This window comes from Phaethon lepturus, unplaced genomic scaffold (assembly GCF_000687285.1).
Source record: "Phaethon lepturus isolate BGI_N335 unplaced genomic scaffold, ASM68728v1 scaffold19049, whole genome shotgun sequence".
NCBI lineage: Eukaryota > Metazoa > Chordata > Aves > Phaethontiformes > Phaethontidae > Phaethon > Phaethon lepturus.
In genome coordinates this window covers 22022-37932 of record NW_010562674.1, presented here as the reverse complement: position 1 = coordinate 37932, position 15911 = coordinate 22022, and the positions used below count along the sequence as shown (strand labels likewise).

The 15911-nt window shown below is 37.2% G+C and overlaps 1 pseudogene; it reads right to left on the bottom strand.

Annotated features, from left to right (window-relative positions):
* Positions 1 to 968: 968 nt before the first annotated feature.
* LOC104626427 lies at positions 969 to 4964 on the bottom strand (annotated as a pseudogene).
* Between the last annotated feature and the right edge of the window lie 10947 nt (positions 4965 to 15911).

The following is a 15911-nucleotide window of genomic DNA, read 5'->3' as shown; positions in this document are numbered from 1 at the left end:
AAGGAGAGCAACAAGCAGTTGAGTTTTTATGCCCTGAAGCAGTTCAGCAAAGTATACTACAGTTTAACTGTCACATTGTTTGTGTTAACTTTGATCTCAGAAGTTGATGTCTTAAATGGTGCTGCGGATGAAGGTAGAAGGAAAACAGTCTGTCTTTGCCAGTAAATTACCTATGTAAAGTAACAGATGAAATAAAACCCTGGCAACTAATTTTTTGTTGACACACTAATTGAATTTTAGACTCAAGTATAAGGAAAATGTTTGGATTTTTTAGATGCAACAGCTATTTCATCTAATGATGCCTGATGTTAGACACCTTTCCATAATGTTTTTTTCTTAAATGGTTAATTATAGTCATGTTTGCAAGAACAAACCCAAAGAATCTCCCCAAAACTCTGGGCTTGTTCCAGTTTCCTTGACCCAAATAAATACCCAGGCTCATGTTTTAAGAATCACATGTAGGGTATGATTCTGTACGTGGACTTACTGAGCATACTATGAATGGAGAGTGCCATTGACTGCAGCAGCTGCAAAACCCCTTCTAGAGATGCAGAATAATAGTTATTAAATTGCCATTCCCTAACTTGGTTATCATAGAATCATAGACCAGGTTGGAAAGGACATCAAGGATTATCTGGTCTAACCTTTCTTGGTAAAAGCACTGTCTAGACAAAATGACGCAGCACTCTATCCAGCTGAATGTTAAGTGTCTAATGTTGGAGGCATCCACTGCTTCCCTGGGGAGACTATTCCAATGTCTCATTGTTCTCATAGTGAAAAATTTCCTCTTGTGTCCAATCAGAATCTCCCCAGGAGTAATTTGTAACCATTACCCCTCATCTTTTCCATGTGACTCCTTGTAAAAAGGGAGTCTCCATGTTCTTTGTAGCCACCCTTTAAATACTGCAACATGGTGCTAAGGTCTCCCATAAGCCTTCTTTTCTCAAGGCTGAACAAACCCAGTTCTTTCAGCCTTTCCTCATGTAGCAGTCTTCCCAGTCCTTTGGTTGTTTTTGTGGCCCTTCTCTGGACCCTCTCCAGCCTGCCCACAACTTTTTTGTATAGCAGGGACCAAAACTGAACACAGTATCTAAGGGTGGCCTGACAAGCGCTGAGTAGAGTGGGATAATGACTTCTTTATCTCTGCTGGTGATGCCCTTGTTGATGCAACCCAGCATCCTGTCGGCTTGCTTTGCCACAGCAGCACACTGTTCACTCATTCTGAGCTGCTTGTCCACCAGGACACTCAGGTCCCTTTCCACAGAGCTGCTCCCCAGCCAGGTAGATCCCAGCCTGTGCTGCACTCCTGGATTATATTTTCCTTCATGCAAGACCTTACACTTGTCCTTGTTGAACTTTATAAGGTTCTTGTTAGCCCACTCTTCCAGCCTATCCAGGTCTTTCTGCTGGGTGGCTCTCCCTTCTGAAGTGTCCACTTCCACACTCAATTTGGTATCATCAGCAAACTTCGTCAGGGTACACTTGATCTCGTCATCCAGATCACTTACAAAGATATTAAACAGCATTGGGCCCATTTACGTTCTCTGTGGTTTTCATGAAACTATACTGATTTTTCATTAACTTTCATCTTTACAATCTTCCAAGATGATTCTATATCCTGAGTTGACTAATGGAAAGTTTTGGTAGTCACCTTGACTTTTCCCTGTCTCGGTTTAATTCGGTTGTTTGAAATAACCACTCAATCTGTCCAGCTTGAAAAAGCTATTTTCTTATTGAGTGTATACTTTTGAGCAAACCCTTGGTTTCTTTGTTCTTAGTAGGGCCAAATTTTAACTTTAACAAAATGTAGGGCCTAATTTTGTAATCTCAGATTGGTAAAACAGGATATTTGGATCCAGGATTTCTGTTTGCTTGTTACCTTTAATTTGTAAATCTTATTCCTACAAATCTACTTACAGTAACACTTTCTTTTAAGTAGGATGACATGCAACAGACCTATCCAGCATTACTTAGCAGTGTGCTGCGTTAATATGTTACTAGCAAGAAGATGAGATCTGCAGAATATAGAAGTCAGGGAGTGAACATTACCATAGTCCTTCCCTTAAATCAATTAAGGTATTTATTTGATAGCTGTGAATTGATTCATACTGCTTTGGATGTCATCTGTTTGTTACCTGAATACTGTACCTTCTCCATCCAATCATTTTCCTGTTTCATTCCAAATAATTCCTTTGGTTTACTATTATGCAAAGTCAGTTGTTAGCAAGTGTATAGTGTGACATAAAGCAATATCCAAATGAATGACATTTTAGGAAGAAAAATAACTTATCCCTGCCAATTTAAAAACTGAATGCTGTCATACTGTCAGCCTTGGTACTTACATTAATGAAAGACTTTAATAAAGGCATTTTGCAGACTGGACTGGCGACAAATTTGATGTTACTAGCTGTGGTTTGTTAAAGTGGTATTAAGAAAAGGTGGTTGGCAGAGTATTTCCAGGAGAAAAAATGGTATGTATTATATATGGCTCATATGTAAGCTAGAGTAAATAGCTGTCACTCAGGGAACAATAGTAATTTTCTTTCTTCTGACTAACTGTTGGATCTCTTCGATGCTTACTATCTGATTTTAATTTTGTTGTGTTTTGCTCTTGGTTTTATCATATGTGATGATTCCTCTTTTGAATTTTTTCTCTTGCATTTTACAGTGATGTATAGTAACAGATCAGTAGGGTGGGTGAAGGAGTACGATGTTAATATCTACAATGGCAGCCATGTTTTAATTCAATAAACATTTTTCCTTCTCCTTTCCAAAACATCTGTTGCTATTTTCCAACTGCCCTCTAAAGGCTACTTTCTTTCCTCAACCTTTGTGGTTAATCACCTTTACTACTTAGTTTTGAACTCTGTGAAATTCCAAAGTGGACTAAGTAATTTGTAGTCTACAAGGCAGAATCACAGAATGGTTAAGGTTGGAAGGGATCTCTGGAGGTCATCTTGTCCCATGCCACTGTTCAAGCAGGGCCAACTTAAGCCAGTTGCCCAGGACTGTGTCCAGATAGCTTTTCAGTATCTCCAAGGCGCGAGACTCCACAAACTCTCTGGGCAACCTGTTCCAGTGCTTAGTCACTCCCACACTAAAAAAGGGTTTCTTGATGTTCAGGTGGAACATTCTATGTCTCAGTTTGTATCCATTGCTTCTTGTCCCATCACTGGCCACCACTGAAAACAGCCTGATTTGGTTGCCTTTGCTGTCTCGCTTTGGTCATATATATCTTCATGAGATCCACCATAAGCCTTCTCAAGGCTAAACAATCCCAGCTCTCTCAGCCTTTCCTCATAGAGGAGATACTCCGGTCCCTTAATCATCTTGTGACCCTTCATTGGACTCCAGAATGTCCACGCCTCTCTTGTACTGAAGAGCCCAGAATTGGACATGCTACTCCAGGTGTGGCCTCACCGGAGATGAGTAGAGGGGAAGGATCACCTCACTTGACCTGCTGGCAATGCTTTGCTTAATGAAGCCCAGGATACCATTAGCCTTCTTTGCAGCAAGGGCACGTTGCTGGCTCATGTTCAACTTGGTGTCCACCAGGACCTTTTCTACAAATCTGCTTTCCAGCTGGGTGGCCCCCGGCATGTATTGGTGCATGGGGTGTTCCTTCCCAGGTGCAGAACTTGGTGGTTTCCCTTGTTTGAACTTCATGAGGTTCCATGGAGCCCATTGCTCCAGCCTGTTGAGGTCTCTTCTGGCAGTATGACCCTCTGGTGTATCAGTCACTCCTCCCAGTTTTGTGTCATCAGTAAACTTGCCGAGGGTACACTCTGCCTCATCATCCACATCATTAATGAAGACTTTAAACAGGAGTGGACCCAGTATTGAGCCCCAGGTTACACTGCTAGTTACTGGCCTCCTACCAGATTTTGTGCCACTGATCACCAAGCTCTGGCTCCAGCTGTTCAGCTAGATTTCAATGTACTTCACTGTCTGCTCATACAGTCCATACTTGAACAGCTTCTCTATGAGAATCTGATGGGACACAGTGTTGAAGACCTTACTGAAGTCTGGGTAGACAATATCTACTGCTCTCCTCTCGCCTACCAGTCCAGTAATTTCATTGTGGAAGTTTGTCAACTTGGTCAAGCATGACTTTCCCCTGGTGAATCCATGCTGATTACTACTGATGATTTGCTTGTTGTTAATGTGCCTGGAATTGGTTTCCAAGGTTAGCTGCTCCATAACCTTCAGAGGGATCAAGGAGAGGCTGACTGGGCTGTAGTTCCCTGGGTCCTCCCTGTCACTTGCCCTCTTGAAGATGGGAGTGACATTCGCTTTCTCCCAGTCTTTGGATACTTCTCCCATTTGCCACGATCCATCAAGTATTATCGACTGTGGCCTTGCCACACCTGCCAGCTCCCTCAGCACTTCTGGGTGCATCCCGTCAAGGCCTATGGAGTTACATATGTCTGGTTTACTTTAGTATGCCCTGACCTAATCGTCTTCCACCAAGGGTACATCCTCCTTGCTCTAGGTTTTTCCCTCTGGTCTTTGAGATTCCTGAAAGCTGGTCTTGCTAGTGAAGACTGTGGCAAAAGTGGCACTTAGTAGCTCAGCCTTTTCCATGTCCTCTATAATGCAGTCCCCCAATTCATTCAGCAATGGGTTCACAATTTCCTTAGTTGTCTTTTTGTCACCTATGTACTTCTGGAAGCCTTTCTTGTCTTTGAGATCCCTAACCAGATTCAATTTCATTTGGGCTCTACCTTTCCTTCCTTCATCTCTGGATACTTAGACAATGTCTCTGTAGTCCTCTCAGGTTACCTGTTACTTATACCCTCTGTATGCTTCCTTTTGTGTTTCAGTTTGGCCAGGTGCTCCTTGTTCATCCACGCAGGCCTGCTGGCATTTTTGTCTGACTTCCTATTTGTTGGGATGGAGTGCTCTTGAGCCTGGAAGAGGTGCTCCTTGAATGTTAGCCAGCTTTCGTGAGCCTTTCTTCCCATGGGACTCAAGGATATCTTTAAAGTGGTAAAAAGTCTGCTCTCCCTAAATCTTGCTTTTTACTTTCCTCCCTCCCATCAGGATCCTTAACTCCACAATCTCATGGGCACTGCAGGCAAGGCTGCCTTTGATCTTCGCATTTGCCAGAAGTCCCTCGTTGTTGAAAAGTTTGAGGTCCAGCAGACCACATATTCCTCTCTGGCTCCTCTATCACTTGGAAGAGGAAGATACCATTAAATGCACTCCAGGAACCTCCTGGATTGCTTATGTTCTGCTGCTTTGTCCTTTCAGCAGGTATTGGGGTGGTTGGAGTCTCCCGTGAGGACTAGGGACTGTAAACCTGAAGCTTCTCCCACCTGTCTGTAGAGGGCCTCATCTGCTTGGTGAAATGACTTAGTTATCTTCACCTCCTTAAGTGTATAATGAGGACATCTTCTTTTTGCCTTACCTTGTTTAAAGATGAATTGATGTCTTTTATAGTTAATAATATGTCATTTTGAAGTAAATGTTGCTCTACTCTTGACCTATTTTTCTTTCAGGGTCAAATATATAAAAATATGAATTATTTCATTGTACTCAATAATCTATTGTTGAACTAAAATTTTCAATTACAAAGATCTCCAATTTCCTTTTGCTTATCATTTGAAAAGAACATTCTAGTTTTACTACTCTAAAATTGCTCAAAACAACAAAAATCACTTTCTGCCATTGAAACGTTGCTTAAGCAAAGGCAAATGAAAATTCAGACATCTGTACTTTTGGATTAACCCGTTTTCCAATATTCTGTAATTAAATTAGAGCGTTGATTTTTTGGTCTGACCATCATATTCTTTAAATTTTCTGAGGCTGTTTATGAAGTCATACCAATTATTGGAATTGATATATTTGGAATTTAAATACGGGAGTAGTGCCCTCCGTACTGTATTTATATACACATTGCATACTCAGAGGTGCATAACAATAAATGAGTGCAGGATTGTACACACATATCCAGATTTTCATATACTCTCTTCTTGGTCAATGCTATAGACTTTGTATGTGTTTTTTCTCCCATTTTGATCTATAAGATGCTGCTGTGAGTACATATTGCTTCTATTTGAAAGTCTCCCATTTTTATCTGCTGTTAAGTCAACAAGTATCAGTTGCATTGTTGTTCTTCCGTATCTTATTTTCCTGCTGCTATTATCTGTCTCATATTTCTGAAGAACAGGTGAATAACATGGAATAAATATTTATACAAATTCTATCTAAGAATTGAAATGACTGTTAAAATAGTTGCACAATTTTGCTGGCACATTATTTTAGCAATTTTAGCTTGAGTTGTGGTTTAAGCTGAGATGTAACAGTCTTTATAAGCTTGTCCTCATCACTCAGCACTTCCATGGAGTGGCAGTCCGTTTATTAAGCACATACCAAAGCGTTTTTCTGTATCATTGTACAATGATGTCAGACCTTAAGTATATTGAAGCTATCAGTTCTCCCATCAAAGTAGGAAAGGATTTTTGATCGGGCCAACAATCTTGGGAGATTAGGAGTGGAGAGGGGAAGGATGCTTGAAGGAAGCATGAACTAAGCTGGTCATGTACATATCAGGTTATACTTTATTTCACTATGTTTATAGGGGAAATTATTAAAAGTACATTTGGAAAATAGGATTTTCATCAAAGTTCAAATTTGTCTATTTTTTCAATACCGTAAGTATTTTTGCACTGCTTCAGAAGTTTTTCTTTTCATTTCTACAATGCGTGGACAAAACTATTAAGCTTACATTTTCAATTGAGCTTGCTGGAGATGAGAAAGGATTTTGATAATAGAAATCTATACAACAATGAACTCCAGAAATTGAAAGTAGTAGTGATCCCTATAATCCAATAACATGTGGTTCAAAAGTGGAAGTAGTCCTGGAAATTTTTTTTTTTTTTTTTTTTTTTTTTTTTGCAATTCTAATAAGTAAAAAGGGGAATTGTGGATGTAGCTGAGTGTGGCTACGACTTGAATTCAGGGGCTATATTAATTTAACACAAGTTCATGTTCAGACCTGATTTACGATGTATTACAAGTGTTTTTGTGAATAATTGAAGTGATGAAGGCTGATTTCCTACAAATATTAATTTCCTGCAACAAACCCAGGTCCTCTTCTCTGTGATAACACCCCAAGCACAATGACCGTAAATCATCCCACAGTGGCCCCAGCACCACTGGTGTTATTTTCTACTTTCATTGGCATTTCAAACTGGGATAAGAGAGAGCACATCCTGGAGGTGCAGCTAGCCTGACTGGGCAATGAATATACATGTGCAAAATGGAAACTCTTCCTACCTTTTTACCTCTGCAGGTGTTAGTAGGTCTTTTCACTTTACATGTCTATAATTTTCATGGAACTTTCAAGGTCAGGTTGCATGGTGCTCCAAGCAACCTGGTTCAGTTGAAGATGTCCCTGCTCTTTGCAGGGGTGTTGGACTAGATGACCTTAAAAAGGCCCCTTCCAACCCAAAGATTCTGTGATTCTGTTGTATGATTCTATTGTATGAACTTTGCATCTTGGATTTTTTTTTTTGGTCAAATTTAGTTGAAACAAGACAATAGGCTTAAAATTAATTAGACAGCATAATCATTTAAATGCTATATTTTTTTTGAGAACAGATGAAAGAAGCAGGTGTTTAGCATAACAGCCTTTCCTCAACAAATTCTTTTCTACTTGACAAACAAGCCCTTAAATGTAACTGAAGTAGCTATTTTTCTTCGTAGTATTGGAACAATGGTTAAATCAGGCATGTTCAAAGAGCAATGCCTGCAATGGGGAACTCGCTAATTATGTAATGGAAAAACTATAAGGATCTGTATTTATTTTCACCAATAAAAATTAATGAACAATACAGAGCATGCTGAAATTGTGTAAATAGGAAAACATAATAAATCAACTTCATCCATTATTACTGTGCTGTTGGGCTTTCTAATCTGAATTTGCTAAGGGTCATTGGAACATAAAAATTAATTTGAAGTAATAGAATCTATTTTATGTAGATGATTTTTTTCAAAAAAAGTCATAGAGTACTATTACTGAATTTTATTAATTTATTTTCTTGTGAGAACCTTAGAGTAATTATTATTTAATAAATTATCTCCTTTAAAAAAATTAATACAATCATGATACAACCAGTAATGCTTTGGAAAAAAAGTGTAATTCTCTGGTAATGAGAAATCTTAAAAAACAGGCATATTGTTTCCTTTAGGGGATGACTGACAAAGGACATTCTTTGTAAGTAGCAGAAAATTGATTCTATTTTTATTTTTCCAAGATTCCACAAAGATTGGTGATTTCAAACTCTTCAGATAAAAAGATACAGATGTAGCTCACAGTCACCTCCTGAACATGCTAGCTGCTGAATGTATCCTCCAGTTCTTGTTTACAAGAAAATAAGCTTTGACCACATCTTGTTATATTGCAAACTTTCCCATCCCGAACAGCCTTTTAATTCTGGCAACAAATTAAGCACATGTTCACTGATCATAACTTATGTGTACACATATGTATATAATTTATAGCAGATGAAGACAGATACAATGCGTTCTAGTTCAGTATTTACTTACAGTAGAGGTAAGAGCAAATTTTTTTTTTTCTTCACATGCTTTTCAAAAGAACAATTTCCTAAAACTCTTACCAGACTGTCAGAGTTAATTATATTTTTAGAATTAGACTGAAATTTTCCCATCAGCTTTTTAAATTGAGGACTAGAGGCAAAATACAGCTAGGTTGCCATTTTTTGTTCTTCGTTCTCTCAAGAAGGGACTCCCTGCTGCTTGTGTAATGAACCATGTGGACCCTTATGCAGTAGCTTTCAAAATAAGAAATTATTGTGTTGAAGAGCTAGGGAAATTATCTCATTGCAAATAATTTAGTAGCAGGATCTGCCATTGGTTTTGTTCATGAATTTACTGTCAGGAGATTTTGGTTTTTGTAAATCTGTGTGACAAGCAAATAGTTGACAAACAGTTGACATTAAACAGATTTACTTGCAGTAGAGATTTAGAAAGACTGCGAGAGGATTCTTCAAAGTGCCCAACTTCCCTTAAGAAGTGAAAGTCCTGTCAAAATTGAAGAGTAAACTATAAACTACCAGTAGAAGTCTTTCAAGTATTTTGGAAACTAGTGTATTCCCTGCAAGGGAGGCTGTGTCACATTGCAGATGTTCTCAATGAAGGACAGGACAAGAGTCTGAAGGAGCATCTCAAACTGAAGTGCCAAAAGAAATGAGTGTAGAGCAAAGCAGAAAAATTAAGATTATAAATAGCAAAGAACAAACTTGAAGAGAGCTCAAACAGGGAATTGCTGAAGTCCTAACTGTGGCATATAGCTACTCACAAGCATTGGCTTCACTTGCACTGGAATGTGGGTGTCATACTGCCCACCCTTTTTAAGAAGGACCCTAGGAAGCCTTGAAATGCAGTAGGAACTATAGCTCACCGAGTCCCACTCCCACACTTGCTGAATCAGTCAAAGTCAAGCTGTAACAGACACTGGAATAGATAAACTTTTGGATTATCTTGAAGTGAATAGTCAATATGGCTCTTTCAAAGGCAAGTCATATCTCATAAATGTATTAAGATACATGGAGGAGTCAAAAGTGTAGATAAATCTCATCAATAAACCATACTTGGATTTCTCCTCTAAGAGGGAATGCCTTCTTTTGGATAAAAAAGATTGAAACATCAGTGTGGAAACAGATTTTCATAGGGAAGGCTTTACCTGTGGATATTTTCAAGGATCTACACAGTGATTTGTGATGTTTGACATAGTAAAAAATTATCTGAAAAAGGAGAGCGTGAGGTGACAGGATTTGAGATCATCCAAAATAATTAAAGGGAATGACAAGTAATGAAAATATTATAGTGTTGCAGAAAGATTTAACAGCATTGAATGACTGAGTTTTTTGATAACTGCAGGTTAATCATATACAAAATTCAGGAGCAGTTCTGGAACCATTGTGAAGTGGTCTCTGAAAAAGTCAACTCAATCCTTAACAGTTACCAGATGTCAAATAGAAAGTTGAATTTGGGTTCTTGTCATGCCATTTTAAATAGGATGCAGCAGACTTAGAGAAACTTGAGAAACGAGCGATATAGATAATCAGAGGTAAGAAATTGAAAGTTTGAACAGGACAGGGCTCACCATGTTGGAAAAGAAACAACTAAGGATGGATATGATGCTCTAGAAAATTGTTGATCGCATGGAGGAAACACAGGGAACAATTATCCACTCTTTTTCCTACTGAATAACTAAGGAACTTGCATTGACTGCCACGTTGTGGATTGAAAGAAGAAAAGTTTTATTATTTTCAAGCATTGTGAATACTCTAGACATTGTCACAAGATGATGTAGAGGCCAAAAGTAAAAGGTATATTTGTTGCTATTACACTTGATGGTTTGGGCTTTGCTGTTGATACAGGACAGTATTGGTCATCATTATAAGCAGAATATAGGGGCAGATGTATCTTGGGGCTGACGTGCGACCATCATTGTGTAATTTGCTGTGCATCGTTCATCTTTGAATTGCATGTTATTTTTAATGCTCTTTGCAAAGATAACAAACTGCAAAAAGAGCTCGGGGTGGCTGCACAAACACTTCCTTTGCAGTTCTGTATTCCTGCAAACCATGTCATAATTAAGCTTTTGTTCTTTTAAATACAATTTATATCATGCAAATGTATCTGGAAAGCAGAGAGAAAGCGTGAGGAATGTCTGACTCATTATTTGTATTCGAATATTGCTTTATTATTTATAGAGTTATTCCACATTTCAAAAGCATGTAGGCAATGTTAGAAATAAAAACCTATCTCTGAAAGCAGTGAGATTTAAGCTATGAAGGCCCAGACTTTCAGGGAATTGAGGTGCCTCATTTTCTTCAGCATGACGGTTTCTAACTGTAATCCACAGTTAGAAAGTGGAATTAAATGATTATTTCTTCTGACATTTATGAGCAATTGTGTACCTCGAGCTCTTCTGTAATGTAAAGATTATTGAAATTACTGATGTCTGATTATTGAAATAGGTAGAAAAATACAGTGGTTAACAGGAGCCACTCTGTCTTGAACTGAGTACCACTCCCTGAGCAGGTCCCAAAAAGCCTCTGGAAGAGTTCTGGATGATCCTGAATATTGTGTAGTTCCTGCAGTTGCTTGGAAAGAAGTACCTTGTCTTTAGCCTAACTTGGAGGAAAGTGCTGTCTTATTTTTTTGAAGGCTACTGTAATTTAATTCGGTCCCTTACTGCTATTCACACCTGTGATGCTGGGCTGACATATATGCTGTTTTCAGGTAAAATTGTCCTAATGTGTTAACCATGCAGCACTTGTCCCTGGAGGTTAGGGTCATTTGAAGTTGGGCTTTTTAATTGGGTGATTTAAGGCTTCAGTTCTACGTCTTCTGTAAGGCACTGGAGAGGGGCTAAATTTAACAACTGAATTTCGTGATAGTTGTTTTCTAGATATATGTATTTCTTATTACTCAAGGAAGTGCGAGGCAAGGAGATGCTGTGTGTTATGAGTGAGAAAACTGTAATGTCTAGATTTCAGTAAAATATAGTGCTGTGGAAGGTAACAGAATTTAAGTGTACAGATTATTTCTGACATCCACTAAATATTGTACAGTAGTAATGTTTTTGTTAGTGTACGGTAGACAGATGTGTTAAGGGTTGTACTGTGATGCTTATGGTTCCTTTGTTTTGGACTGAAATAGCAAAACAGTAACAAGGCAATAGTGCAGTTGAATGGCAGATCACTCCTCAGACCTGTGGTTGTAATGGGAATGTATCCCTAATCTTAACTGGAGGGGTTTATAGGTTTAAATTTTTGAACACAGTCATGTTTAAATTGCTGTACTGCTCTGTAAATTTAGCTTAAGGCTCGTATACTATGTTGCCAGCTGAAAATTTCTAAGATATGCCAAAGTGATAGATCTAGAGAAGTAGTCCTAATTGACCAGAGATCTGTTTTCTTGCCTATTGATATCTTTGGCTGAAATTTAAATTAATTATTTGTAATTGGAAAGACTTGACTGTTCTTTCTAAATATTGATTTCAAAACTGTCCCAAGTTTTCCTATTCCTTAATTCTGTTTTAAGATCTTTATGTATTCTAGACACAATAAATGCAGCCACAGAAACATTAAGGTGATTTTCATTATTAATAAAATTAGTAGACCTTGTTAAATTATTTTTCTAACCCCATGATGTGTTGTTGAATAATTTCCACAAAATAAATACTTCCTAATACCATTAAATATTTTTTTTTTTGAGAATTGTGATCATATGCCTGCAGCCTTAATTTTCAGTAAAAATTAAACAACAATGTCTGATCCTGGGGAAACTAACTTGCTTCATTAATCTAGAGGTTTGTTTTACCTCATTATTTATCCCTACAGTTTCAGATCTGCATTTCCCTTAAATTAGAAGCAAAAAACGTGTATTTTAAGTATATTGCTGCATACTTTGTAAAGGTGGCTGCGATTTTGTGCCTTCATCATTGTATGTATCAGCATATTCAGAGGATCTCCAAATATTTCAATTCTATTTTTGTATGAGACTCGCTAATATTCTAAGTAAGTCCAGTCTTTTTTGCCTGAAAGTTCAGTATGAATGTTACTACATAAATATACAGTAAGAATAAAGCAGGTGTACTATTATAAGTAACATACTTTATATTTGTTATCATTAGATATTTTAGTCATTCTGTAACTGCAGTTAAATGAAGGGAGACAGCAATTAATTACATAAGAAACTGGTTAACCCTTTTGTTAGTTCTAAAATATGTAACTGGAGTAATAATTTGAACACATAAGGAGATGAAATATGGATATTTGTTAACACTGAGTTGAAGAAATGTCTATGAAAACTAGGTATATTTTGTATTTACACCTATGTAATTGAAGACAAATATGGTCATAGGTGATTATAGATTATCACTTAAAAGTGCCAGTTAGTACTGGTAAGAAATGGTTGGTATGAAGTGGAAACAGCTGTGAAATTAAATTGTTTTCCTTTTAGGTGTGGGTTCTCCTTTCTCTGTAACAAGCCAGTGCCTTGTTGTGGCTGTAAATCCAAGGCTTCAGTATTGTCTGTTTTGAACGAGGTATAAAACCAAGGCCCAGAATAGTTGCAGTTACTTACAGTAATTGCACAACATAGCTGAACGCTCTTGCTGCACAGTACAGGTGGAGCAGGTCTTAGTTAGATATTTATCTTTTCCCAGTTTAAAATGGCACTGGAGACCTATGTTTCTATTTTACTTCTATTTTAGTCCCATCATTATGGGGTGGATTACATGTTTGTTGAGCATAATGGGATTAAACCCTGATACCGGTGAATTAAGGAAACCATGAAAAACCCAGTGTACGCGGAGCAGGCCATCTTCCAGACTCTAACATCAGCTTCACGTTTCCAACTGATGGGAAGTGGAAAGCCACGCGTGCAGATCAGAGCCACTCAAAGGCTGCTCTGGCATCTAAATGAGGTGTCAATCAATCTCTAAGGCCCCGTTGTGCCAGACGTTACCAGAGCACAGCTCAGTGTAGCTCCTTCTGTTGGATCTTGATGTGTCTCTTAGAGTGGCAGGGCCAGGCTATATCAGATTCATCCCTACTCAACCAGTTTGAAAAGCTTTTTTTAAGACAGGTTTAAAATTGCTTTCGCTTGTTCTGGTGGACACAACAGAATCTTCTTGACTCCTAAGCTCATGGAGAAGCAAGACCACATTTCTACAAGAGAGTGGATTGCTTTCTGACATTTAGAGCACTTTATACAAATATCCCACTTTTTTGGGGGGGGGGTGTGGGTCTGGTTTATTCAGTGTGAAGACTTTTGCTTCTTGAATGTCTTTATACTTTTTTTCTTCCATCTCAACTAAAGTGTTAAACTGATTTTTTTTCCCACACTAACAGCTCCATTTACATTTTACAAGATATAGAATGCATAGCCATTATCCACTAAACTTATGTAACAGTTTAATAATTTCACAGCTTAAATTAACAGCTTAAACTTTCACAGAATCTTACAATTATCTTGAAACTGTATTTTTTGACATTGAACAATGTTATGGTAAGCAATTGTATGTGACTGAAAATCATCTGATTTTTCAGCATTAGAAAAACTCTGCTGCTACAGGTTGGGAAAAAAATCTTGTATTTAGTCACAGGTGGATTGGAAAGCCTGGAAATGTTTTGTTTGTTTCTTTTGGAAAAAAGTACTATAAATGTAATTCATGTAATTAAGATTTATGTATTGATAGTTGATAAATTTACCAGCTGATACTAATTAGCAAGTTTACAAAATGTACTGATGCTTTAAAAAAATAATAACAATCTATTTCTATTGCCTACAATTTTTACTTTGTTTCAGGCAACCATTGGGTGAAATCAAATCTTTTATTATCTTGTGTTTATACACTCTCCAGTTCGTTCCTCTAAAAATAAATTGCATTCAACTTCAGGAAGAGAATTTTCTTTTCTTTGTACTGTATGTGTTCTTGAATTGTGAAAATCTTAATTGTTTAATAGCTTGTGATGGGAGCCTGAAAATATAATTGTGACATTAATGGATTATGATATGGAATATTTTTTCCTGCAGGCCTAGATATCATGAAATGCTGGAGTTTTTGAAGGTATATTTGTTACAAAAAGACATAAGCTGTGTATTGATAGGACTAGATTTTTTTCAACAGAAAATTGAAAAGCTCAGTTGTATATGGGATAAAAACAGAGATAAACAACCAAGAAAAATGATTTTGAAGCTGAATCTTTTTGGTTGTTTTGGGGTTTCTTTTTGTGGATGTGGGGGTGTTTTGTTTTGTTTTGTTTTTAATGGTGATGTACATGATAACAGTAACACCTGTTAGGTAGCTTAGAAAGTTATTTTCTAAATAGAATACAGTATAGATAATATATTACTGGGTTCAATCTAGAGCTTCCTATAAGGGTTATTGTAAATTCTGGGAATGTTTCATATCTAGACAGAGCATTTACAGTTTAAGCCCATAGCTAATAATTATTGGTTAAAACACCCAAAGGTTACCATGCGTAATCTTTAAGGAAACAAAGCTATTACTCAAGCTTTTACTAAATAGTGAGTTTGTAGATTTAGTTTTTCTGTTGTTGGAGTCTTTTACAGAAGTAGGCAATGCTGACTGTGAGAATTACAGCTTCATATTATCCTATAGTAGTTTTATTTGTTACAAAGTGGAAGTTGATGGAAAGATCTTTATTTATCAATGCACTTTGAAAATTGGGAAAATATTTTGAAGAATCCATGTCATCTCACTTAAAGGCATTTTTTGCTTGTGATGGTCCACAAGATACTGTTTTGGCTGAGTTCTTGCATAAGACTTCTTAATTGAAGAGATTACATAAATCTTTAAATACAATGCAATTAATCACTCAAGTTAACATTCTGTGTTTGCATCTGTAGATTTTTTTGTTATTTATTCTCAAATTATATCAATAGATATTCTTTATAATCCTACAATCATCACTTAGAGCTAAAAGCAAGTAGTTGTGCAATTCTTTCTAGCATCCTTGAAATCACCTCAATGTTTTAGATTATTTCTGCAGGAGATTTTTGGAAATGTATGGAGTTCTTTTTCTAAATGAGTCATTAGATGAAATCAGGTTAATGTTTGTTTGCCAGTAAAGAAAATCAGTGGCTACTGGGATGCTTAATACTTGATAAGTACTGTCATTGTAATACATCTCGCTATATTAAAAGAATATTTAATAACGCCTGTATTTTCTGTTATAAATTTGGCCTTTTTCCACAGTGCAAAAGCTCTGGCAACCTGAAGTGTACATTATTACTGCTTTGTGCTTTACTTCTACTTGTGCTTGTAAAGCATTTCTTCCAGCACTACTGCAATTTTTGATACGCAGTTTGGTTTAGTGCAGTGAACTGAGGTAGAGATTTCA